Raw genomic sequence first — 25176 nt, forward strand, 5'->3', positions numbered from 1 at the left:
GGATCACCTGCCACACAGGTTCAGAGGGAGCATGCTTTTCCCTCGATTAGCGGAGCATCTTCAGGTATCTGGTATGTGGACAGTGGGGCTTCACGTCATATGACAGGAGTCCGTGAGTACTTCTCAGAGCTTTCAGAGAGTGGCACTGATATTGAGGTAGTACTTGGTGATGACAGAGTTGTTAGAGCAGTCGGGGTGGGGACAATGACATTTCAGAGGGAGTCCAAACCTCCCTTGAAGGTGTCAGAGGTTCTTTATGTGCCAGGGATGAGGAAGAACCTCATATCCGTCTCAGCTTTGGAGGACAGAGGATATGAGGTACTGTTCAGGGGAGGACAGGTGTTGATGTATCCCAGGGACGCTCCAGCTGATTCAGCTAGAGTGATAGGTGTACGCCATGCAAAGGTGTACAAGTTTGCATTCCAGCCCCTTTTGGCATTGAGCAGTAGTACCGACAGCAGAGCTAGCAGTTCTGAGCTGTGTGAGATTTGGCACCGCAGGATGGGACATATGTATCATGGAGCCTTGAGGACATTGCGTGAGATCACTACAGGTGTGCCAGATTTCAGTACTGATCACTTTGATACTTGCAGAGGTTGTGCGATGGGCAAGTTTGCCAAATCCCCTTTTCCCAGCAGTGACAACAGAGCGACGGGGATACTTGATTTGATTCATTCCGATGTGAGCGGTCGGATGTCTCATGTTTCCTTGAGTGGATATGAGTACTATGTTTTATTCATTGATGATCACTCCAGGAGGACCTGGATTTATTTTTTGAAGACCAAGAGTGAGGTCTTCAAGCGGTTTCAGGAGTTCAGAGCTCTTGTGGAGACTCAGACAGGTCGAAAGATCAAGTCCTTGAGGTCGGACAATGGAGGAGAGTACACCCTTGGAGAGTTTGTTGACTATTGTACGGAGGCAGGCATTAGGAGGGAGTTCACTGTTCCTTACAACCCCCAGCAGAACGGGGTTGCGGAGAGGAAGAACAAATCCATCATAGAGGCTGCCAAAGCCATGATACATGATCAGGGGTTGCCATTGTTCTTATGGGCAGAGGCCTGCAACACAGCTGTTTACTTGCAGAACAGGAGTCCGCATCGTGCCTTGGTGCACATGACTCTGGAGGAGGCTTTCTCTGGGAAGAAGCTTGATCTTGGTCATCTTCATATTTTTGGATGCATTGCATACTCCTATATACCCAAGGAGAAGAGGACCAAACTAGAGCCCACCGCAGAGAAGGGTATCTTTGTGGGCTACATTGAGACCTCAAAGGCCTTTCAGATTTACATTCCTGCACAGAGGAGAGTTTTTCAGACGGGATGTGAAGTTCGAGGAGGACAGGGCCTTTAGGAGGTCACGGGAGTTAGAGTATCTGGATCAGCCAGACCCTCAACAGCAGTTGAGTCAGTCGCAAGGATCCAATGGGCAGGGATTAGGAGGATCCGGAGGTACATCTATGAGGATGTCAGGTCCATCAGTGAGCAGTGGCTCGCCGAGCCAGAGGGGTGGTGCTCCGGGCAGCATGCAGAGCAGTTCACAGAGCAGTTCACTAGGGAGTCCACTGATGGACAGTTCACACGGTACCTCAGCTTCTACAGGTTCAGGTGCAGGCAGGAGGACAGCAGACATACAGTCAGGAGTTCAGGCTACTGATGGTGATGAGGAGGAGGAGTTTCATTCTCCTATGGGAGAAGCATGCTCAGGGAAGAGGAAGCCCAAGTGGCTTCAGGACACCTTGAGAGATGCCACATCTGTTGCTGAGCCGAAGAGGCCGGTCAGAGAGAGTAGACCACCTAAGAGGTTTTGTAGTTATATGGCGATGGTTACCAGCATCCTTGACTCTGAGCCTTCTAGCTATGAGGAGGCAGCTAGCCAGCAGGTCTGGAGAGAGGCCATGCAGGAGGAGTATTCTTCTATCATGAAGAATGATGTTTGGGAGGTGGTGCCGAGGCCTGAGGGCAAATCCGTGGTTACTTCCAGATGGCTTTACAAGGTAAAGCATGCTGCAGATGGCAGCATTGAGAAATTCAAAGCGAGGTTTGTGGCTAGAGGGTTCTCCCAGGTAGAGGGAGTTGATTATGAGGAGACCTTCGCTCCCGTGGCTCGATATACTTCGATCTGCTCCATTATATCGATAGCAGCAGAGATGGGTTGGAAGATCCACCAGATGGATGTGAAGACCGCATTTCTCAATGGCTTCATACAAGAGGAGGTGTACATTGAGCAGCCACAGGGCTTTGAGGTGCATGGGAAGGAGTCCCATGTGTGCAGATTGAAGAAGGCCCTTTATGGCCTGAAGCAAGCTCCCAGAGCTTGGTACTCCAGGATAGATGCATACTTGCAGGGGATGGGTTTCATAAAGAGTGAGGCAGATCCGAACCTTTACTTTATTGTGATTGGTGAGGAGCCTCTCATTCTGGTGCTGTATGTGGATGACTTGATCATTACAGGTGCAGAGAGACTCATAGAGCACTGCAAGAGAGATCTTGCGGCGGAGTTTGAGATGAAGGACATCGGCTTGATGCATTACTTTTTGGGTTTGGAGGTGTGGCAGGAGGAGGGGCATTTCTTCCTGGGGCAGGGGAAGTATATTGTGGACATCCTTAGCAGATTCCACATGGAGGATTGTAGACCCATGTCGACACCGATGATCACCAACTCGAAGAAGCTTCATGCTTCGGATTCCGAGTTGGTGGATCCCACACTGTACAGGCAGCTGATTGGTTCCTTGATGTATTTGGTCAACACTAGACCAGATATATGTTTTGCAGTCAACACAATGAGTCAGTTTATGTGTGAGCCTAGGAAGGTTCACTGGGTGGCTGCAAAACACATTTTGCGGTACTTGCAGGGGACAGTGGATTATGGTCTGGACTACAGGCAGGGAGATGGAGTGAGATTGGCAGGATACACTGATTCTGATTGGGCAGGTTGTGCTTCTGATAGGAAGAGCACTTCAGGGTGTTGTTTTGGGTTGGGTTCAGCAGTAGTGTCATGGTTCAGCCGGAAGCAGCAGTCAGTAGCACTGAGTTCAGCGGAAGCAGAGTATATGGCAGCCAGTCTAGCTAGTTGTGAGGCTATCTGGCTTCGCAAGATGTTGTTTGGCTTATTTGGTCAGCCGTTGAGACCTTCAGTGATTTACTGTGATAATCAGAGTTGCATTAAACTCACGGAGAATCCAGTATTTCATGACAGGTCAAAGCATATCGGGATCAGATATCATTTCATCAGAGACTATGTTCAGAAGGGAGCTGTGAAGCTTGAGTATATTTCCACTGATGAGCAGGTTGCAGATATCCTTACCAAAGCCTTACCACGGGGCAAGCATGTCTACTTCAGAGACAAGATGGGTGTGGTGAGGAACACCTTCCTCGGTAAGAGGGAGTGTTGAAATTTGGTACCGGAGGACAGGTGGTTCCCTTAGGCTTTGATCTTTGGCCTAGGGAAAAGTGTCCAAAAGAATTTAATTTTTCTCCTAAAGTGACTTTATAATTTTATAAAGTTAAATCTAATTTAAAAGTGACTTTAAGTGATAAAGTTATTAAGTCTAATTTTAAAGTGACTTTTATAAAGTCAATGAAAAATTAGAAAGGAAAAGTGACTTTGGAAATAAATGACTAAGTGGGTCTTTATTAAAGTGGGGTGAATTAAAAAATAGAAAGTGAGATTTAAATGAGCATTTAATCTCAACCATTGATCTAAATCTATTTCAGCCATTGGATTTAGAGATCACCCAAAAGTCACTTGGATCACCCAAAAGTCACTTGGAGTTATATTAAAGGAGGAAAATGAGGAAAAGGTCATTCATTCTTTCATGAGCAGATTGGGAGAAGGAGAGCAAGAGAGCAAGAGAGATTTCTGAGCAGGAAGGAGAAGGAGACAGCAGCTTGGCACACATTCCAAGGCAGCAGTTGAGCAGATTTATACAGCTGATTCAGCACATAGTGAAAGGCAGATTTTTGCACAAACATCGAGGAGCAGTTTGCTGATTTTTCTGCACACAAAACAGAGGTCGTACAACATTTATTGCTGTCCTGTTTGCTGTAATTTCCAGATTGCTGTGAGGCACGGGAAAGGAGATAAGTTGTAAATTTGCTTGCTGATTTTTTGCTGAATAATTCTCACTGTAAAAAGGCAATTTTCAGAAATAAAGAAGAGCTCTCAAACTGGTTTTCCCCAAGAGTTGTAGGGGGTTTTTCCAGGGTCAAGTTGACCAAAAATATCAGTGTTTTAATGGCTGTTTTTAATTGCTGATTTTTATTTCTGCAATTTCCAGCATTCTGAAAAATTTCCAGAATTTGTGTTTTCAGCCATATTTATTTTTTTCAGTCTGTTAAATGTATGGTTATGGGAATGGGCATTTAACTACATGGGAGAAATAAGGTGAAACTGAAAATCGGGGTGGGAAAACAGAAATTTCTTCATATAGGGTAAGATCCATCTAAAATTTTCCCTCCGGGTGGAGGATACAGTGGTTGCCCCCTAGGCAGGTAATAACCACCTGTTGGTTGATTTGAGGATTACCAACATTACGGGAAATCATATTAATAAATTGTTCAGATGTCAAACCTTCATGGGTAGGATTAATTACACTACTTGATATGTTTGAAGATGAATTTTAGGAAGAATCTCCCGAATAAGCTCCAGCAAGAGAGTGATATCCAAATGGTAGAAAACCACCATACAATGTTGACTTCGGAGAAGTAGAAAACATAGATGTGTCAAATGAGGTACTTCTAGAAGCCATCATAGACTAGTAAAAATTTGGTACAATAGAGTAAGGAGTCATGTATCGTGGAATCCCCTTTCCTAAAAAGTTTAAGGGTGTGAAATACCAAGGGTCAGGGTGAAGAGATCTAAAAAAAAGCTCTGAGATATATGAAAATTAAATGGTAGAAACTATTGGTTCTTCCTCTTCGTCTGAAACAAGTTCTTCAATGCTAATGAGACCAATAGGGAGACTATAAGTAATAATAAGTTTCACATGAGGTGAATGTGGAGGATATAGAATATGCGTTGTAGTAGGCATATAAGTCTCAGGTTTAGAAATATCAGAATCAGGTTCGTCAATATCTAGTTCAAAAATGGGATTTGTATCTGTAAAGTCTCCAGTATCTGACTCAGTTTGAATGAGTTCAGTAATTTGTAAATCAGTTCCTTTTGAGTGTGATGTTAATTTCCGAGTTTGATCAAATTCAATTTCTGTCACTTCAAGGCCTAAAATAGTAGATGGTGTCGGTTGATTAAGTTCAATTCCTTTTACATCAAACTCTATAACAATAGAAGTTTTAGTTTATGATGTAGTTCCAGATCTGATGATTTAGATTTTTCATATTTTATCTTTTCTAACTAACTTAATGGCAGAAGTGTCCTCAGACACATAATTTTATTAATAAGAAAAAACAATTACATAATATGATTTTTGCAAGAGTTTACACCCGAACAACACAAACACTCTTGCAATGAGCTATTTATAAGCTCCATGTCCTAACTACCTCTAATTATGGATCACTTATTAAATAACAAGTGTCCATTTACAATAAATGTTATTGAAACCAACTAGCTAACTAATCTCCTAAAATAGAGCCTAAGATACGACACATTTGGAGAGTCATATCTAGTTACAACAATATGCTAATTCTAAAAGTCTCCATTAAATAATTAAACATTCTAGAATAATAACTATTAATTTAATATTTTAAATTAATAATTATTTTGTTCTAATTTTATAACCTATGATAAAATTGTATTTTTGGATCATCTAACATTCCCCCCTGTGATCCAAAGATACATTACAATAGATACCAAGTTCATCCCTGAACTTAGTAAATTTTATTCTGTCAAGCGGTTTCGTGAAAATGTCAGAGATCTGATCTTCAGAAGGACAATAAATTGGCTTGAGGACATCTTTGGCAATGAGAGATCTGATATGATGATACTTGGTGTCCACATGCTTTGTCTTTGAATGAAAAACTGGGTTCTTGGCAAGTTTGATGGTTGACTGGCTATCAATGAATAATGATGTAGCTTCTGCCTGAGAAATGCCCAAGTCCTGCAAAATTCTGCGCAACCAAACAATTTCACATGCTGCTTCCCATGCTGAAATGTACTCTGCTTCTGCTGAAGAAGTGGCCACTGTAGCTTGTTTATTACAACTCCAAGATACTGCTGCTGACCCCATATTCATTAAATGACCTTATGTTGATACTTGATCATCAATACTCCCAGCAAATTCGGCATCAGAATATCCACCAAGTACAAAATTTTTAGTCTTTGTGTGAAGAAGACCAAAATCTTTTGTTCCTTGGATATATCGAAGAACTCTTTTGGCTGCATTCCAGTGGTTGTCTTGTGGTTCCTGCATAAAACGTGAAAGAATACTGACTGCATAAGATAGATCAGGATGAGTATTTTTCAAATAAATCAAGCTGCCAATCAACTGTCTGTAAGTAGTACTATCCACCTTTCCCCCCCTTCAAATTTTGAAAGTTTCAAGTTTTGCTCCATGGGGGTGAGAACGAGCTTGCAATCCTGCATGCCAAATCGCTGAAGAACCTCTACTGCATACTTACTCTGAGAAATGAAAATATGATGTGGATGTTGGAAGACTTCAACTCCAAGATAATAGTGAAGTAATCCCAAATCTGTCATCTTAAAACCTGCATGTAACTCCTTTTTCACCTGTGCAATATGATCATCATGGTTGCCAGTAATGATCAAATCGTCTACATACATAATAAGAATGACCAGATATTTTCCCTGTTGTCACACATACAAAGTATCATCAGATTCAGTTCGTTGAAACCAACTTTCTTAAGGTATTCATCCATCTTTGCATACCAAGCTCGGGGAGCTTGTTTTAATCCATATAAAGCCTTGATCAATTTGCAGACTTTATGTTCTTGTCCTTCAACTTCAAAACCTGGCGATTGGGTCATATACACGTCTTCCTGTAAATCACCGTTGAGAAAAGAACTTTTCACATCCATTTGATGAACTTTCCATCCTTTTTGAGCGACCAATGCAAGTGTTAATCAGATGGTGTTCCATTTTGCTGTAGGAGCAAAAGTTTCTTCATAATCAATGCCTTCCTGCTGCGCAAAACCTTTTGCGACAAGTCGTGCTTTATACTTTTCAAGTTCTCCCTTTTGATTATACTTAATTCTGTAAACCCATCTACATCCTATGGGTTTAACATTGGTTGGAAAATCAACAAGTTTCCAAGTGTTGTTATCAATTACTGCCTGATATTCTTCAACCATAGCTTTTTTCCATTATTTATGTTTTACTGCTTCTTTGTATGTGGAAGGTTCAGCAAAATCATTTGCTATTAAGGCAAAATTGCCTTCACTTCTATGTGCCCTTCTGGTGCCTATTTTATTATGCTCATCAGGTTTTAAATATTTCAAAAGTTGAACTGCCCATTTTGGTAGTTGGTGCTCACTTGTTTGTGCTTCTGTAAAGTCTCCATCATTGTAAAGAGGATTAATATAAACTGATGTTCGTCGTTCAGGTGAAGAATGTGGAGAATCACTATCAGAAGAACTGTTGCTGCTTGGAGATGCGGATGAACTGCTAGAAGACCCAGATGATGTTGTTGATGTAGATGGACTGGATGACTCATCTTCAGAGGAAGGAAAATCAAGTTCATACCAATTTGGTGAAGTTGGTTGACTTTGCATTTTTCCATTTCTTTTACTTCCCTTAGTTTCTAACTTGTGAAGAAGATTTTTAATTTCTTCAGCACTCTTACTCTCAGTTTCATCAAAAATGACATCCCTGCTCACAATGAATTTTCCATTGGTCAACAGACGATACCCTTTCTTTTCATCAGAATAGCCAATCATTGTGCATTTTAAACTTCTTGAGTGAAGCTTTGTTCGTTTTTCTTTCGGAACTAAGGCATAACATACTGATCCAAAAACTCTAAGATGTTTAACTCGAGGTTTGAAACCAAACCAAGCTTCATAAGGTGTGATTCCATCTAAAGAAGCAGTTGGAGATTTGTTTCTTAAGTAGACAGCTGTATGTATTGCTTCTGCCCAATATGTTGGACTTAACCTCTTGAAAGTTAACATGGATCTCGCCATTCCTAACAAGGTGCGATTCATTCTTTCGACTACTCCATTTTGCTGTGGAGTGTAAACATTAGTAATATGTTGTCTTATGCCATTTTCACTGCAATAAGTTTTGAATTCATTTGAAGTGAATTCTCCCCCATTATCTGTCCTGAGAGTACCTATATTTTCTTTGACTTCATTTTCAACAAGTTGGTGAAAAATTTTAAACTTCTCAAATGCTTCTGACTTGTTCTTCAAAAAGTAAACCCAAGTCATTCTACTAAAATCATCAATGAATAGTAAGAAATATTTGCATCCACCAAAGGAAGTTTGTAGTGGTCCACAAACATCACTGTGAACTAGTTGTAGCCGCCTGTTTGCATGCCATGAACTTGTTGGAAAACTTTCTCGATTTTGTTTGCCATAAATGAAAGCTTCACATTTTGCATTTTCCCTTTTGAAAGTGGGAAGTCCTTTAACCATTCCTTGTTTCTGCAATTGAGAAAGACTCTCAAAATTCAAATGTCCATATCTTACATGCCATAGTCTTATAGGTGAAATACCTGTAGTCACTGCCCCTGCAAAATCAGAATGCCTTGGAATAACTGTCCCTTTCATCCATAACAGTTTTCCATCCTCATAACCTGTCATGACTGTTTTCAAGTTTTGTTTGATTGAATTAATCTTGACTAAACCATCTTCCATAATCACCTAATGTCCTGCTTGTCGAATCGTGACTAAAGCGAGCACATTTTTCTTAAAACTGGGTACATACCATACTTTGGAAATCATTTTTTCTCCAATTCCAGGGAGAAAAACTTTTACTACTCCTTTTCCATAAGGAGTATGTTTTGTATCATCAGCAAGAAAAATGGAATTAAGTTGGCAATCTTGAAAATTCCAGAAAAAATCACATCGACAAGTCATGTGCTGAGTTGCCCCAGAATCCAAGATCCAGGCATCTTCATAGTCACTTCTAAGATGGGATGAAAGTTGTGATGTTGGCGAGGAAGTAAAAACATATTCTGAGTTATCTTCGTCTTGATCGTTGGAAAATTGCGCTGAATGCTACTGAAACTTGGGAATTTTATTAAGTGAAGTTCGACAATCTTCAGCATAATGACCAACTTTGTTACATCTTCGACACACAATTTGACTTAAGTCTCTTCCTCTTCCTGAAGATTGTCCTCTGCCTCTACTTTTACTTCTATTTTGAGATTGTCCTCTACCTTGATTATTATATCCTTGTCCTTGAAAATTGCCTCTTCCTTGGTTGTTTCCTCTACCTTGAAAATTATTTCTTCCTCCTCTGTTAAAATTGTTTCCTCTTCTTTGGCTTCGACCTCGATTATGTGCTGCTTGATTCTGATTCCCTCTGCCTCTGCCTCGAGAACTGTTTGCTGATGACTTACTCGTGCTAGCCTCTGTGAGAAAAACATCTTCACCAACTTTCTTTTTCTTCCCAAAATTTTTATCATGTTGAGTTAACATTTCACATAGTTCATCAAACTTTAGTTTCTCTAATTTCCCAGTTACTTGTAGAGTGTCCAAAAAATGCGTGTAGGAAGAAGGAAGTCCAGCAATTACAATTGTGACCATAAAGCTATCATCAATTGTGGGAAAACCAACATTAATAATTTCCTGCCTAATATTCTTAAGTCTTGAGATATATTCAAGAACATCACCGCCTTCAGTTAATTTTTGTTGCAACAATTTTAATTGTAGATCAACTTTCTTTGATTCAGGCTGAGTATCAAAGAGGTCTTTAAAATTTTTCAAGGCAGACCATGCATCTATAGAATTTTCTATATGGACATACATTTCATCATTCACAGACGATTTAATAAGAGCTAAGGCTTTAGCATTCTTGATTTCCCATTTTGCTAGTGCAGCTACATCTGTGGGTTTATTTGGCTTAACATCTCCATCACATATACCCTGCCATAATTCATTGTAAATGAGAGTGATTTCGATGAGACGATGCCATGTTTTATAAGAATTTGTGCCTTCAAGTTTGATGGAATCAGAAAACAAATTAATCAACTTAGACATTGTAGCGTTGAAGCGTCGCACCAAGAATCAGAACAGAAATGACAAGATAGGCAACACAACACACCACACAAAAAACACGATCTATCGGGGCTTGGCCTTGACCCTCGAATAGTCATCAAAACAGGAGAAAATTGACTGAGCTTTGCACTTGGCTCTAGTCAATTTCTCAAAAATTATAGGGAAACTTTCAAAATTTGACTTTTACAATGGTGTTTTTGCACAATCTGGTAAAAAACGTTACCCCCCCTCAAAGTAAAATTACTTTGAGTTACAATGTGATGATCCCAATTGAAAAATAAAAAAGAACTTCTTAAAGACAAATTACCCAACATAGCTTATCTCTCCAATTTACAAATTACAAATAAAACTCCATATTACTCCAAAAATTTCAAAACATCACCCTTATTACTCCATGACAAGGCTTTAAAGAATACTTTTAAAAAGCTCACCTTATCACTCTATTACAAAGCTTTAAAAAAATACTTTTATAAAGCTCACCTTATTTCTCCCAAAAAGAGTCACTTATTTCTCCCACTCACTTATCACTCCCAAAAATATATATATTACATAAATTATCCCTTATTAACTTTATGACCACATTATAAACACCTTTACAAAACAATTTGATAAAACTTTCAAATCACTTTCCAAAAGTGATTTATAAAAAATAAGGTGAAGATTTCATTTAAGTGATTTCAGAAAAGTAAGTAATATGAATTAATCATTTGATGACTTGTGAGTGGAACGATGGTTTGTTGGCTCCTTCACGGCGTTACAAAGTGGACTCTTCCTTTTTTTGGCCAGTTCCTCCAGTCCTATGGGACTCTTTTTCGTTGGGCGATTAATTGCTGAGATCAGTGTTGTTCTCACACGAAGAAATGCCGCGTTTTTCAGCACTGTGACCGTGGTTCCAGAGTCTATGAGAACTCCAACGCGGCCATCGTCTGTCAAATCGAATGCAGTCAATAATTTACCGCCAACGCTGATATAATTTCGCTCTGAATAAGAGGAGTCGTTCCAGGCTTCTTGGATTTCAACCTAGCAAAGTCGCCTATTAACAAAGGACTGAAGTTTTCAACATATTAAATTTCCAGCGCTACTCAGATCTTCAAACTGTTGTTTCAAATCGGGAATTGGATTGTTTTGAAGCTAAATTATACAGGCTTTCAATCAATCAATTACAGAGGTTAAATACACCATTCGATAGCACTGAAATCCGCTCTCTTCTGCAAATGCTTCTCGGCTTGTGACATTTCCTTTCAACGAATCCAGGCATCGCCACAACATAATTGCCAAGACAGCCAAAACAACTCGAAACTTCCATAAATATGCATCGATTTGAATGTTTTTAAAAGGACTTTTAAACAACATTAAAATATACAGCGCCGTCCTCTTTTTTTTATTTTAATTCACTCAAACAATTTGAAAAATTCACACAGATTTGCATTTGCAGCTTTTTAAAAAATGATTTTAGAATTGACAGTCTAAAATCAATAATTTGTTTTTGCAAATTTCATACCAATCTTTTGCTGATCACTTCAACGGAGTTGAGTTTTTCCACGATCTGATAGAGCTGGAATCTCCTCCTCAAATCAACTACAACATTACTGGAGCTCTGATACCACAATAATGGCAGAAGTGTCCTCAAACACATAATTTTATTAATCAGAAAAAACAATTACATAATATGATTTTTGCAAGAGTTTACACCCGAACAACACAAACACTCTTGCAATGAGCTATTTATAAGCTCCATGTCCTAACTACCTCTGATTATGGATCACTTATTAAATAACGTGTCCATTTACAATAAATGCTATTCAAACCAACTAGTTAACTAATCTCCTAAAATAGAGCCTAAGATACGACACATTTGGAGAGTCATATCTAGTTACAACAATATGCTAATTCTAAAAGTCTCCATTAAATAATTAAACATTCTAGAATAATTAATTATTAATTTAATATCTTAAATTAATAATTATTTTATTCTAATTTTATAACCTATGATAAAATTGTATTTTTGGATCATCTAACATAACTCAGTGTATACTCAGGGGGATCCTTGAGTATCCTACATGATTGTCTTAGTAATTCTGCCACAATGAAAATATTTCAATTAATAAATTACACAATTTCTAAATTACACCTAAAGTCTCTAAAAAGTAAAAATAACAACACATGAAGTAACACACACTAAAAATCTAGGAGTTCAAACCATACAAACTTGCTCTTCACAGAGATCAATAATTACTAGTTGGTGATGAAATCCAATTTTGCAGTTACCAAGGTGAAAATATTTATAGAAATGAGTGTTTGGAACTAGTTACCCTCACAACCTGCTCAATGAAACAGTCTGGTGCAAGTAACTCTGTTATAAACCATCTCGAGCAAAGATTGCCCTCCAAAAACTCCAAGTGAGTCTAGTCAATGTTTGTTCCAGGTACAACAGGACGTTCCCTCTGCCATCACCTTAGTTAGAGCCCTAGGATTATAATCACTAACTTCACCAAATACAACAATTTTACTTGGGGGAAGAATAGCAGATTAGATGTACACACAAGGGCAAAGTAACAAGCTCAATCTCATTGAAGGCTCCTCCACATGATCAATTGGAGGTTTACTTTCAAGTGACCCCAAGTACCTTTCGGTACCGTTGTAATATGTGCAAATCACTATGTCTAGGCCGATGAAGTGGGTACGATCACTTCACCAGATTCGACATAATCTCCTGCTTAACTCATGTACAAGAAGAGCTTCCGAGAGAAAAAAAAAATAATTGGGTTTCCTCTCCCTAACTCAAGATTCTATTGTTTTTTTGTAGCTTTGGAAAGTTTACTTCCTTTCCTATTCCAAAGCCCTATACTTAAACTATTTTAGGTGGAAAGAGCCCTAAAAAATGTAAAATTCTAGATGAATTTTAATTAACAATGTATTATTTAAGTTGTTCTTTACTTAATAGGTAATGAAGGTATTATACAAAAATTAGTTAATTAAGTATTTATTAGGCAAATGACATGATCAAAGATCATGCCCATTCACCAAGAGGCCCATTCACCAAGAGGCACCCAGGGTAGTATAAAGCCAGGGTATCAGAGTTGTCAATTCTTGGTCTGCAATAGAATTGTTCTGCTATTGTCATTACCATCCACTGCAAGAAATTGTGTCCAGAATCTTCCTCAATTGTCTTCAAATTTTGTTTTCATTATTTTTCCAAAACGTTATTTTCCACCGTTGTGCTCTTTAATCCTGCTCGTTGTTATCTCCATCTAAATCCCAATCGTCGTTGTCACGGTTTGAATTCAAACCGCAGTCCATCTTGTGTCCGACCCGTTCCATCTCCCTGGTAGTGTAAACGTTTGTGCGCCCTGATAACCTATCCTCCTTGCCACCTTTCATCCTGTTTGTACGCCCGCGACCCTATCTATAGCCCCATAGCCCTGTCCGTAGCCCTGTCCATAGCGCACACCTGGCACGTCCATCTTATTCCCCGTAGTTCGCATTAGTCCAAATCCCCGACCATTCCAGACATTTCAAAGATATCAAGAAGCTTCAAGATACGACAAATCGGATAGAACAATAGCTCAGGCAGAACCATATCAAATCCGAAATGAACCATAATCAGACAATGGAAATGTTGACCGTTATGTGTGATAAGATGAAGATTACACCTGAACAACTATTCCAGGATAATGGAGGTAATCAACAACACAATTCATTAGATTTAACAAATTCAATAGATTCTCATGAAAAAATTGTCCCCCTAAGCTTAAACGCATCAAATCCATAATCAAAGTCTTGAATCATGAAGTCTTTGGTAATATTTTTAAGGAAAAAAAGAAACTGGAGGAGAAAATGGAACAAATTCACAAAGGATGGATCCAAGGTAACATAGACCAAGAGACTATGAATAGAGAACAAAAGGTAATGCAGGACTGGAAGTTACAATTCCAACAGGAGGAAAAGCTTTGGAAGCAAAAGTCCCGAATTCAATGGCTTAAGGAAGGCTAACAGAACACAAATTTTTTTCATGGATCTACCATTGACCACAGAGGGGCTAACAAAATTCTAAGCCTTAAAGATGAGCAAGGTACCTCTGTACATACTCATGAAGAAATCTCAAACCTTCTTATAACCCATTTCAGCCGGATTTCTTGGGAACCAGAGATTGACAGAGAGGAGGCCATTGAGGAACTTCTAACTTCCATCCCCAAGCTCATCACAGAGGAGCAAAACACAACTTTAAATCGATAAATATCCCTGGAAGAGGTGGAAGAGGCCTGTCACACGGAATCGGTCAAGGGTACGGACACAGCTGACCTTCCTAGAAGTCTAAGACATTCTAATGACAAACAAAACAAACTGGAGCTATCCTTCTCTAAACATACATTATGATATGAGAAATCAAGTGTTTCGTTCTTACCTCTGTCCAAACGCTGTTGTAGAAGTCCAAGCTTTGTTGATCCGGATGAGCTCCTCCCGTTCTCCAAAACCTGCAATCACCAACAGTCAAACAATTAAATAGCACCTGATTATAACATAAAACAAAGCATATTCAACATATAGACCAAGGAGTACATGAAATAACCCATTAACAATAAGCTATTGAGAAGAATGGACCAATTTGCATTAAAGGTAATCAAAAGGAACCATTACAACCTGAGCCTTGGTGTTGTGCAAGCTCCTTCCAGGGTCCACAAGAGTCTTCCTCTACTTTGACAAAGCTCACCCACTTCCAAATAGAACAAGTAAGGGTGACAATCTCTCCTCACAAACTTCTAAATGGGAGTCCTAATTCCTGTAGCATTTACCCTTAGAAATCTATAGCTTTCAACCTTCTTCCTTCTGGCTCAATGCCTTTTTTTATAGTGCTCAAGAGGAAGTTAATCAGGTCCACCATCAATGGGATAGTCCCCCTCTTTGGATGGGATCACTCCCTTATTGATGGGATAAGTTCCTCTTTGATAGGAGTGCATGAACCATCTGGAGGCGCTCAATACACATCAAACAACCTTCTAGAATGCTCTAGAAATGACCACAAGTAAGTTTTTGAAGATGAAACTCGCGCATTTTAACCTTTTCAGAGGGACGCACCTGCCCCTTTAGATACAGAGCGTCCTTGGACGCAGACCTTGTGAACAAAAGGTGCGTACCCGCAGGCAAGGCTTGAGAGAACCTGCGTACCCAGAGATAAACATATTTTATAAGGACTTTCTCTCTTTCTTGGATTTTGACATGAATAGCAGAGGCATAAGACTTGCTCAAAAGGGTAGTATGACTGTTGATTGAGCCATACCGACTGTAAATAGCTATGGTGACATTTTTTAGTGTAACAGATTGCCCCCTAAAGTGCGAAGCCTGGAATAGATTAGGGTTTTGTATTATCTAGGAAGGGTGAAGCGCTTTATCATTTCGAGGATTATCTCGTGGAGAACCTGGTTGGAACCTGCAATTTTCAACACAAAATACATGGATAAGATTATATCATCACTGAGGTAGGCATTCCCATACTCAGATAAAAACTTTAACTAACAGACTAAACTACTCTGATACAGAAATGATTTTGTAGTACATCATAATCATAGACTTTTGTAGACACAGTATGGGCGCAGCCATCTGTTTATGATTAGTCTACTTAGATAATGAATACAAAACTCCTCGCAGCCTGGACGGTAAAGATTTGATCCAGGGTCTTCATTCCTATTTCTCGAATTGGTACGATTCTAGCCATGCGAATAAATGAGTCGATGTCGAACATGGTAGAAACCACTTGATTACCAGTCGATGATGTGAACTGTTAACAAGCGTGAGAGAGACCACCAGTAATGTCAATGGTTCTCAAAGTACCCAGTACAATCCATGAGATGTGAATGAATGAGTTGATGTCGAACATTTCACGGAATCCTTTGATCGAAAGTCAATGATGTAAACTGACGTCAAAGGCGAGAAACCTGCCATTGATGCATGCAGACTTCAAGGCACTGACGATTTCTAAGTCATCTCCCTAGATAATGTGCTGATGTCGATAGAAAGTGACCCGTTGCGGGCAAGCCCACAACACGAAATCATTGTTCAAGTTGAAGAAATATTGCTGTAAGGACTGACTCAGGGATGGTCAAATGGATGACAAGTATTTTGCAGATGAAAGTTTTGTTTGCAGACCTCTTGGACACATAACGACACGACAGATGGTTTGGTGCTAAATAACTCAAAGTTAATCCCCGGTACCCGGTTGAAGACTTTCAAAAGTGGTTTGATTGACTGTGAGGTAAAAGATTTCCCAACCCAGGTGAATGAAAAGTGTCGTGTCCAAGAGTGGTAATAAAGTTTCTTCTGAGACAAAAGGTAACAAATAGGCTCATTCTTCTCTCTTTTCCCCCACCATTTCTGGCAAGTACCTCTTTATTTTTAACAAGCTTGAGGAGGATAACATATGCTTGATTATAAGCTCATCCTTCGGATGAGTCCAACCCAGTTTTGATTCGAACCCTAGGAAGGAGTGGTTCGTTCCTGTTTGTAATTGAACAGGTCCTTTACTGTGAAATGTTTAACGAGCCCAGTATAGGAGAAACTCGGCGTTTTTCAATTTTAGAGAGTCTGAAAAACTTAAGGAAACTCCAAGTTGAACTTTTTCGTAAATTTGTGTCCCTCAAGCCCGAAAAAGTATAAAATAATACCTGGGGGAACCGCTTGATCTTGCGACCAAGGAGTACTTTCATAATTAGTGTCACTGACCTGAAAAGTAAAAAGCGATCAAGGACACGTCGTTTTATTTCCATATCGAGTTTGAAACGACAAAAACACGGCAATCTTTTCCTGATTTTACGGTCAGAAAAGAGCTATAAGGGGACCGTCTTTTAGTTCCGTTTTAACGAGTGTAAAAGAAACGCTCGGCAATCTTTTCATGTTTTAGGAGTCTGAAAAGGGCTTAAAAGAGAACTCCAAGGTTTCACTTTTTCGTAAGTTTTAACGAGTTCGAAAAAGGGATAAAAATGTACTCATGGTTTTCACTTTTTCGTAAGTTTTAATGAGTTCGAAAAAATGATAAAAATGTACTCATATGGCCGTCTTTCAATTTAATTTACGAGCAGGAAAAGACGGAAAGAACTCGGCATTTTCATTTGTTTTACGAGAATGAAAGATAGCAAAATAATCTCGGTATTTTCATGAGTTTAACGAGTCTTGAAAATAACTGAAATTGACTCGAAATAGGTTTCATTTTTACAAAAGCTTGAAATAGAGAAAAACTATGCTTCAAAGTAGTTTCATTTTTTCACAAGCTTGAAACAGAGAGAAAACTGTGCTTGATGCCCCCTAAGCGTAACTGCTAGAGCGCATGCCCCCCAGCTTCATTTCATTCAACCAGTTGGATGAAATGAGGTTTGAGTTACGAGATCATTGAAAGACTTGACCTAAAACTATAAGAAAACTATGCAAAAACTGGAATAACTAACCTAAATATACAACTTAACATTTATGAGGTCTAGTCAAACTCTCAACTCAATTAGAGGAGGATTTGTTTCATTTTTTAACAAGCTTGACACAGGAAAAGAACTATGCTCGGATTCGGTTTCATGTTTACGCAAGCTTGAAACGAAAAACTATGCTTGTTATAAGTTCGCATGCCACCAGCATAATGACGCAAATCAAGGTACATGCCCCCCAAGCTTCATTGCATTCAATGAGGTGGATGGAATGAAGCTTTACTTTCAAGATCTTGGAAAGACTTGTGGGAGTTGTTTCATTTTTTAGTGAGGTTGACACAAGAAAAGAACTATCCTCAAAACTACTCTCTACAATCTACCTAACAAAAACTTTACTCTAAAAACCTTGATTCATTTTTTAACGAGCTTGACACAAGACAAGGAACTATGCTCTAAAATCCTTGTTTCATTTTTTAATGAGCTTGACACAAGACAAGGAACTATGCTCATGACTACTCTCTACAATCTACCTACTTAACCTACCCGTGTTTCATTTTTTAAAGAGCTTGACACAAGACAAAGAACTATGCTCAAAAAGTTCGCATGCCCCCAGCATAATGATGCAAAGCGAGGTACATGCCCCCCAGGCTTCATTGCATTCAACTGGCTGGATGAAATGAAGGTTTACTTTCAATATTTAACTTGAAAAGGGGGTTGTTTCATTTTTTAAAGAGGTTGACGCAAGAGAAGAACTATCCTCATACCTGATTCATTTTTTAACGAGGTTGACTCAGTAACAGGAACTATCCTCATACCTGATTCATTTTTTAGCGAGGTTGACTCAGTAACAGGAACTATCCTCAAAACCCTACTTTCTACAATCTACCTACATATCCTAAAATCTACCTGATTCATTTTTTAATGAGGTTGACTCAGTAAAAGAACTATCCTCATGCTAGCCTGTTTCATTTTTTAACGAGGTTGATACAGGAAAAAACTCTCCTCGTACACACTGATTCATTGTTTAATGAGGTTGACTCAGTAAAAGGAACTTTCCTCACTACATCCAGTTTCATTTTTTAATGAGGTTGAGACGGGAACAAACTATCCTCACGGACACCTGTTTCATTTTTTAACGAGGTTGGCACAGGAAAAGGAACTATCCTCGCAACTGCCTGTTTCATTTTTTAACGAGGTTGATATAGGAAAAACTATCCTCGCCGCCTATTTCATTTTTTAACGAGGTTGATATAGGAAAAACTATCCTCGCAACAACCTATTTCATTTTTTAACGAGGTTGATACAGGAAAAAACTATCCTCGTACACACTGATTCATTTTTTAACGAGGTTGACACAGTAAAAGGAACTATCCTCGCACTCCTTGTTTCATTTTTTAACGAGGTTGATACAAGAAAAAACTATCCTCGCGACATTGATCATGGCTTCCAACTGGAAGAAAGACATGTCAATGGACACACCTTGATCATGGCTTCCAAGAGGTCTTCATCAGAAGGAAGAATAGTTCTTTGGAAAGAACACATGTCAAGGGACTCAAAAGGGATAAGAACATCGTGTTCAAGTAATCCCATAGAGTTTTCCATGTCAATTACCGAATCTAAATCAAAGGAAGATGAGCAAACAGTGAGAGGCTCACTTGCATCGGTAACTGAAAACATGGGACCAGTTGCCACATAATTAACCCGTGGCAGGGTAGATACCACTTTAGAATCAGGAACATTTAGGGGTGTCATATTATTGGTAGTTGAGACAAGACTAGGGAACGAAAGCTGGTCCACAGTCACAATACTGCCATTGTGAGGGAAAGACATCACGCGAAAGAGTGTCGATACGACAGCTTTCATTGCATAAACATAATCTCGCCCAAGGAGTAAATTGAAATCCAAGGGACCTCGAACTACCATAAGATCAATACAGACAGTTTTACCTTCCAAGGTAATAGAAAACTTAGGAAGGATCCCTAAAGGTTCACTAATGGTTCTGTTAAAAGCTTTCAGATTCTGCGTAATAGGCGCAAGCTGAGGGGAACCCAAAGCGTTCCAAACAGTTGAGGATAAAATACTAACAGAAGCACCTTCATCTACCTGAGTACGATGTATGTCCCTACCACCAGCCTTGACAATGATTTGGAAAGGGATGGCGGAAGGAAGACGAGGTTCTGTCAGTCTATTCCAATCAAAGGAAAAGACCTCAGTACTTGGAGGGGGTTCTGTAGAAACAGGTGAAATGCCCCCCGGCATAGAAGAATCTGATGTAACAAGAAGAACCTGAGCAGTATGAAGTTCACTCTCTAAATGGAAAGTGGGATCGACCGAATGTGAAATTGAATCGACCACTTGATCAACTAATGGATCATCAACCTGAGTGACATGAGTTTCACTCTCCAATGGGAGAGTGTGATCGACTGTACTTGAATTTAGATCAATCACTCCGTCAGTTGACGGTAGGTTGGGAGAAAGTTTACGGTAACCAGTTGGAAATTCTTGCTGTGGAACAGTAATTTTTTCCAACAATGTTGAGGCTTCATCCATGTGAGGGCAAATGTGAGTTTGATGACTCCCTTTGCATAACTTACAAGGAAACCTAACTTTACCCTTTTTCCCAGGAACCTGACTATCACTGGTTGATGGATCAATGGAAAGTTGATGAGAGTTTTTTGACCATACTTCCAAGACCTTTGGAATACCAGGACAATTGACAAGGAAGTGGTCACCCTTACAAAGCCCGCAAGGGTATTTTGGTTTACGTTGCATGTTGGAGTTTTCCTCAACACCACTAACACTTACAGTCGTGGTTGGTTGGTTGACTTCTTTCTTATCTTGCTTCTTCTTCTTCTTCTTCTTCTTCCCTTTCTTCTTCTTCTTAGCCTCCTGGTTACTAGCAACAAGGCTTTTACCAGGCGAAGAGGAAGAAATGGAGGAAGAAAAATTAGGCGAAGAAGAAGGGTCAACAGAAGGTTGGTGATGTTGAGATGGTGAACTCTGTGAAGGAGAAGCATTCGGTTGAGGTTGAACAATTGGAGTATTTTGGGCCAACGAAGTTGAAAATAACCATATCGGTAAACCTATTGTAAATCCAGGTAATGACAAAGTTGCCATATAAGGAGGACCAACATTTCCAAAGTAAGGAAAAGTACTAGGATTCTCATTAGGAGGGGTTCCTAGGTTGATAAATTCCGGAACATTTGCCATTATATTCAACTTCAGTGAATTTTATTAACAATTTAAAACTAAAATTAACAATTAACAATTTACACCTAACAATTAAAATTCACAATTCACACCTATGGTCTCTAAAAGTAAAAACAAACAAATTAACACGCGCTATCAAATCTAGGAGTCAAACCACACACAAACAGTAAGCTCTCCGGACCGAAAACACTAGTTGGTGATTAAGCCCAACCTCGCAGAATCCAGTACAGAAATAGTGGGTGGAACAGTTACCCCGACAACCTGCTTAATGAATAGACTGGACCAAGTTCCTCCACTTTAACCGTCTCGAGCAAAGTGAACCCCCCAGAAAATCCAAGTGAGTATAGCCGACGTCTGCTCCAGGTACAGTGGGATCTTCCCTCCACCGTCACCTTGGGTAGAATCCTAAAGATTATGGTCACTAAGGTTACCAACGGCCACAAGTACACCTGGGGGAACAGTCTAAACTCCGACAGCACGCAAGGGCAGAGTAGCAAGCTCAATCCCCTTACCGGCTCCTTGACAGTAATCCAAGGTTTACCGATAAGTGACCCCTGGCTCCTCGACAATGGTTAATCCGAGGTTTACCGTTTGTAATACGTACTGTCTGGCGTCGTTCCCAACGAGGGAGGATGGATCCCCTCACTGGTTTGGACACGAGCTCGTGCTTCTCCTTTAAGAGGAGCTTTCCCAGAGTGTAAATGTAACAATTGGATTTGATTCTATCACAAGATCAGCTACTTGTTTGGTTTTACTGTCTTGGAGAGTTAAGTACTCACCTACTCCAAGACACTAGCCTAAGCTATGTTGGTGCTTCAGAGCCCTGGAAATGTAAAAATTACTAGATGAATTTTAATTAAGCGCTGTGTTATTAAGGCTGTTATTACTCAAATGGGTAAATGGATACGAAACCAATGGTGTTATGACCCGACTCAACTGAATGCAATCGAATATGATAATGTAATCTTTTCAATTCGATGAATCCTAACTAAAGTAAGGAGAGAGTTTCCATTCACTTCCAACAATGCAAAAAATTGATCACTAAGAGAAAATATAACAAATTCTCTAATGCACTAATTTTATCAAGAAAAACTAATGCAAATCAATTCCAAACCATTTTTTTATTTTATTTCTGTGTAAATTCAAATCAAATAAAGCTGATCTAAATCTACGATTGATTTTTCAGAATGTAAACTATGCAATGGTAATCTAAGCACAATTCACTTGAAAAGTATGCAAATGTAATCTATGCACATTTTTCATTCATATTCTGAAGATGAGAATTCTAATTATGCAAATGTGATCTATGCAAGAGAATTCTCAAACACAAGATGATTCTAATGTAATCTAAGAATCAATCAAGTGCAAGTCGAGAAAATTGGGTGAGAGTTCCAAAGATCATAAAATAAAAACACTTAAAGGCGATTAACACTCATACACAATTTAGCCCCTCCCGGCGAATGAGGGGGAAATTTTTTGCAAAAACACAAGCAAAAAGATGCAAAATTGTGAAAGGACTGAGACAAACCTCCAAGTAATGACCAAAGGAAATCAAATCAAGAATTTCTCAAAAAAGAGACTCAAAACACCCAATTGATGAAAGCTTAAAGCAGGAATGCCAATGAAACAAGCTTAGGTGAAGATTCTTGGCAAGGGACTAATGGATCTGGGCAGTAAAAACTAAGAAAAAGCAAAATCTAAGAGGAAAAAATGCAAAAAATGGAATTTTCTTAAATTTTAGCAGGGGACGCAGGCAACCAGTTACACCAGCTGCGGGCCCGCTCTGTGCACACTGCGAAAGTGCGTCCAGGGACGCACTGTGCAGCACTCAGAGGGTGCGTCCTTCTGAAAAACTCAAGAAAAACCAAAATAAAACTAATCCTAAGCTAACCCACCCAGAGACAAGATCACAGAGCCAAAACCAGAAAAATAAACCAATTTTCTCAAAGCAAAGTTCACACAAAAGAAAAGACTCTTCTCATCAATGGAATCTATCCCCAGCGGAGTCGCCAATTTGTCACACGGAATCGGTCAAGGGTGCGGACACAGCTGACCTTCCTAGAAGTCTAAGACATTCTAATGACAAACAAAACAAACTGGAGCTATCCTTCTCTAAACATACATTATGATATGAGAAATCAAGTGTTTCGTTCTTACCTCTGTCCAAACGCTGTTGTAGAAGTCCAAGCTTTGTTGATCCGGATGAGCTCCTCCCGTTCTCCAAAACCTGCAATCACCAACAGTCAAACAATTAAATAGCACCTGATTATAACATAAAACAAAGCATATTCAACATATAGACCAAGGAGTACATGAAATAACCCATTAACAATAAGCTATTGAGAAGAATGGACCAATTTGCATTAAAGGTAATCAAAAGGAACCATTACAACCTGAGCCTTGGTGTTGTGCAAGCTCCTTCCAGGGTCCACAAGAGTCTTCCTCTACTTTGACAAAGCTCACCCACTTCCAAATAGAACAAGTAAGGGTGACAATCTCTCCTCACAAACTTCTAAATGGGAGTCCTAATTCCTGCAGCATTTACCCTTAGAAATCTATAGCTTTCAACCTTCTTCCTTCTGGCTCAATGCCTCTTTTTATAGTGCTCAAGAGGAAGTTAATCAGGTCCACCATCAATGGGATAGTCCCCCTCTTTGGATGGGATCACTCCCTTATTGATGGGATAAGTTCCTCTTTGATAGGAGTGCATGAACCATCTGGAGGCGCTCAATACACATCAAACAACCTTCTAGAATGCTCTAGAAATGACCACAAGTAAGTTTTTGAAGATGAAACTCGCGCATTTTAACCTTTTCAGAGGGACGCACCTGCCCCTTTAGATACAGAGCGTCCTTGGACGCAGACCTTGTGAACAAAAGGTGCGTACCCGCAGGCAAGGCTTGAGAGAACCTGCGTACCCAGAGATAAACATATTTTATAAGGACTTTCTCTCTTTCTTGGATTTTGACATGAATAGCAGAGGCATAAGACTTGCTCAAAAGGGTAGTATGACTGTTGATTGAGCCATACCGACTGTAAATAGCTATGGTGACATTTTTTAGTGTAACAAGGCCTTAAACGATATGCCAAATGGTAAAGCACCTAGGCCAGATGGATTTACCATCGAATTTTACAAAGCTTGTTGGGAGATAGTCAAGATAGAGGTATGAGAAGTAGTGGAGGATTCTTGGCGCTCCTCTTCCAAAGGAGGAGGAAGCTAACACTCCGACGAAGTTTTGTCCAATTGTACTATGCAATGTCTTGTACAAGATTATTTCTAAAGTCATTGCCAATCAAATGAAACCCATTCTTCTAGGTATTATTTCGGAAGAGAAATCAGGCTATGTAGAGGGGAGACAGATTTTGGACAATATCTTACTAGCACAAGAGATGATTCACACTCTTCAAACGCAGAAGAAAGCAGGTATGACAATGTAGTTAGACCTATCAAAGGCTTATGATAAGGTAAACTGGCACTATTTGAAAGCTATTTTAGAAGCCTTCGGTTTTGCTAAACAATGGATAATATGGATCCTAGCCTTGATCAAATCCACAAGATTTTTAATACTGGTTAATGGAACCCCAACAGCCCAGTTCTCTCCTTCACAAGGTTTAAGGCAAGGGGATCCCTTATCCCCCTTCATTTTTGTGATTTTAATGGAAGGTTTAAGCAGACTAATCAGAAGAGAAAAAGAGGAAGGAATCATTGAAGGACTCCAACCCTTTCCCACTAGCCCTGCAACAACACATCAATAGTTTGTAGTTGACAAAATGCTGCATGCAAGCCCTCGGTCAAAGAAGCTATGGGATACATAAGTATTCTCAATCACTTTAGTAAAGCCTCAGGTATGGAGCTTAATCTAACAAAATCCTCTATTTTCTTTTTCAATACACACCTAGCAGTTCAGAAAAATATCTCAACCATCCTCGGTTTCAAAAGATGCAACCTCCCATCAAGATACCTCGGCATTCCGCTAGCTGACAAGCCATGGCAGAAATCGCACTGGGAATTTTTTTTAGCTAAACTAGAAAAAAGATGTCATCATTGGACACGCAGAACCTTAACTTGGCAGGTCACCTTGTCCTCACCAAAGCTGTCCTCCAGGCCATTCCGCATTACATGCTTTCCATTCTCCCAGTTCCTAAATGGTTCTTAAGAAGATGAGGGCCATCCAAAGGGCTTTTCTCTGGTCGGGCAATTCAGGGAAGCAGAAATGGTCTCTAATGGCGTGGGATAAGCTTTGCAAACCCAAACATATGGGATGGCTAAATTTGCAAGACCCATTCACTGTTAACCATGCTTGTGGAGCGAAATTATGGTGGAGGTGGCTGAAGGAACCCAACTTACCACGGGCCAAACAATGGAAAGAGAAGTATGCTCATAATCACAGACTGCAAAATTTAATCTGAATGCAGGAAACTCTAGAAGG

This window comes from Pinus tabuliformis, chromosome 8 (genome assembly GCF_031772625.1).
Source record: "Pinus tabuliformis cultivar Carrire ecotype Pingquan chromosome 8, CPIR1, whole genome shotgun sequence".
NCBI lineage: Eukaryota > Viridiplantae > Streptophyta > Pinopsida > Pinales > Pinaceae > Pinus > Pinus tabuliformis.